Source organism: Centrocercus urophasianus, unplaced genomic scaffold, assembly GCF_019232065.1.
Source record: "Centrocercus urophasianus isolate 14NV4802_14NV808 unplaced genomic scaffold, USGS_Curo_1.0 seq_11, whole genome shotgun sequence".
NCBI classification, from domain to species: Eukaryota; Metazoa; Chordata; class Aves; order Galliformes; family Phasianidae; genus Centrocercus; species Centrocercus urophasianus.
The window spans coordinates 48,739,980-48,743,162 of NW_024884253.1; the positions used below are offsets into that span (position 1 = coordinate 48,739,980).

The window sequence follows — 3,183 nt, forward strand, 5'->3', positions numbered from 1 at the left end:
TGAAATGCATCAACATAATGATACTATTGTAGCTCCACCAGTGGGTGCTTCTCATTGCCTGAGTGCTAGGGAATCTTATTTGCTATTTGTGAACCAGTAAACCCACTAATAAAGCTATGATCTATGCAAATCCCTTTAGTATACAGCGTTCTCCTCTCCATTTCCTAATTCTTAAATATGTTTTACAGAGGAAATCATGTTATGTATGAAAATGTTATCAGTATGTCACTCCCTTTATAGAAAGGGACAAACTGAAATTTCAAGAGAAATTGACCATGTTTTTATTTTAAAACAAACTTTGGATTTAATGTACCAAGTTACCTTTTTTTTTTTTTTTCCTTTTGTGCACTAGATATTTGAAGCCTGTTGGCCTCTGTATGGGAACTGCTGAATCACAGCCTGAACCTCTGATTGATCACCTGAGTGAACAGTGAGTCAGCCACGGGAGCACAGGTGAGGGCAATTCAGCTGTGCTGCCGAAGGGGTGGAGCCTGGCTGCACCTCTCCGAGACCCATTTAAGAGCTGACTGCCAGTAGGGAAGGGTTTCTTCTGGAGATCCCTCCTCTGGAGTTTTATAACAAGTCCAGGATATGGGTGAGCATTCTATTTGTTCTCTTTTGGTGTAATAGCTGCTTAGCCAAACTCTCTGGTATATTTTGTAACTGTAAGAGCTCTACATTCACAGGTTATACAGCCTCCCATCACTTCAACGCAGTGTCTCCAAACAGTTCAGCTGTAGTCTCTAAATCTTAAACTTACCTTTCTAAGCTGCTCAGAGGTATAGTTCTGCTGATATGTCTGTCAGCTGAAGCAGAATTAAGTAGGTAGCCCAGCAGCTCTTAACTTACGCCCTCAAATGTTTGGCATAAACAGAATTTCTCAGCAAAACTAGACAGAGCTAGGAGAATTCACCTCGTATAACACTAGATACAGTGTAAAAGGGTGCATCTCACAGGAGCAGAAGCTTTCAAGCTTATTTTTCCAAGCACAGAGCTGAGGTGGGGAGAGCAGTGTCTGATCCATCACCTCAAAGAATGTGGCTGAGCTTTGCCCTTCACTGGGAAGTCCTGGTGTAGCAGTGAGATGTCTGGGGCCTGGCTGACTGAGGTGTGTCAAGTGTGTTGAATGTGTTCACGTATTTCATCTTCAAGTGAGATTTGATAGAAATGTACGTAATTCAAAACTAATCCGAGGATAAAAATAGTTTATCTGGGGCTCAAGGTACACAATATATCAAGGTACTGTTTCTGAGACAATAGATTAGCCTTACATCGACTCTAATTCCCCACATACATCCATTATTTGTGTTAGAGAGATATTTTGCTTCAAGGAAAGAAGAACCAGCATGGCTCAAATATGGACTGATCCATCTTGCTTCCCTGAAACTCAAAACAAAGACAAATAAGTCAGTGGAAGAGAATGAAGAGACACTTCAGGAATCCTAAGCCTACGCTTTGTGCACTGTGGAGAGTTCAGAGAAGCAGTGTGCTTATCCCTGTGATGACAAATGAAGATTAAATGAAGGTATTCACCAGACAATTCCTCCAGTGTTCCCTGATCTGAAATGCACACTCAACATTGTGGAAGTTGGCTTAGCGCTTCTGGCTCAGTGGAAGGAAAGCCTGCAGCTCTGGCAGCATTAAGGAGCTAAACAAAACCAAGTCTGGAACATTCTCACTTTCAGGCCCATGGTTCCAGATTGGCTGAAAACTTGCATGGAGCCTGTCCCCGTGCAGAGATCTGTGTTAGCCATGGAGAAAGAAGCACATCTGGCACTGGGTGCAATCTGGAGCTTCCCAGTAACTTCCGAGACTCTCAAACTTTTTGGTGCTCTTACAGCACTTAGAACTATGGCACTCTGCACGAGCAGAAAACTTGTTTTAATAAAAAATATGGATAAATTTTATCTTCATGGCCAGCTACTGACTCTAACAAGGTATGCTTTCATTTTTGTGAAACGCATTTTGGTTTTGGGAGAATCAGGCTTCAAGGTAGCTCCAGGTTTTGCCTCAGCTATTCCAGCTGCTGTTTGAAAACTCATCTGTGCACAAATAAGCCTTTGGGGTGACCAGCTGAGAATGGAATACATTAAATAACTGATAATTGAAGTTTAAAACTGATAGTTTACGTTTGCAAGAGTGGATGGGGCAATGGAAAGTCAGTTCAACAAATGGCACCAAATATAATCACTGCTTTTTATAGGTCTAGTTCATGGAAAACATGGAAGGTTTTTTTAATAGTTATTGGAAATTATCCCTTCTTCTCCTCATCCACATCCTTGTTTTGCTCCATTATGAGGTGCACAGGTTTGGGCTTGCTCTTCCTCTCTATCTACCTTCCAGCTCCAGCCCATCCCTCTCTCCCAACAGTGCACAGGGGCTGGAAGTGCCACTGCTGGCCTCTTTAAACAGTTGCCTTTTCATTAATCCAGTCTCTATGTGTGTGTGACCGCTTGTGCATGAGTCTAGACAGCTGCAACTTGGCAATCTCACTTTGACATTTTTTTTGGAGTGAAGTTTGTTAACTATTGGACATTAGTATCTAATTCTTCCCCATTCAGGTTTAAGGAAACAGGAATTTGGCTTCAGTAACTAAGACTAACGTGATGTTAATTTCTGAAAAAAAAAAAAAAAAAATCCCCTGCTTTTGCCTTGGTTTTGGGCCCCTCACTACAAGAAAGACATTGAGGCCCTGGAATGTGTCCAGAGAAGGGCAACGAAACTGGTGAGGGGTCTGGAGCACAAACCTTATGAGGAGTGGCTGAGGCAGCTGGGATTGTTCAGTCCGGAGAAGAGGAGGCTCAGGGGAGACCTCATTGCACTCTACAACTTCCTGAAGGGAGGTTGTGGTGCAAAAGGGTCTGGCCTCTTCTCCCAGGCAAATAGTAGGACCCAAGGAAATGGCCAGAAGTTGTACCAGAGAAGGTTTAGGTTGGACACTAGGAGAAACTTTTTCTCTCAAAGGGTGGTCAGGGCACTGGAATGGCTGCCCAGGGAGGTGGTGGAGTCGCCATCCCTGGCAGTGTTCAAGAGGCGACTGGATGAGGAGCTGCGAGATGTGGTTTAGTAGCTTGTGGTACTAATAGGATTGGAAGGATGGTTGGACTGGATGATCTTGCAGGTCGTTTCCAACCAGGTGTGATTCTGTGTGATTCTGTGTGATTCTGTGTGATTCTGTGTGAT

General features: G+C 43.4%; 1 long non-coding RNA gene across 1 annotated transcript in view; it reads left to right on the plus strand.

The window, feature by feature from the left end:
- Window positions 1-511: 511 nt before the first annotated feature.
- The window catches only part of LOC122155227, a 3,661-nt gene continuing 989 nt past the window's right edge, over window positions 512-3,183 (plus strand). Inside the window, exons 1-2 of the long non-coding RNA XR_006167180.1 lie at window positions 512-595; window positions 1,313-1,937. This is a non-coding gene — a long non-coding RNA (uncharacterized LOC122155227). The remainder of the gene's footprint in view (window positions 596-1,312; window positions 1,938-3,183) is intronic.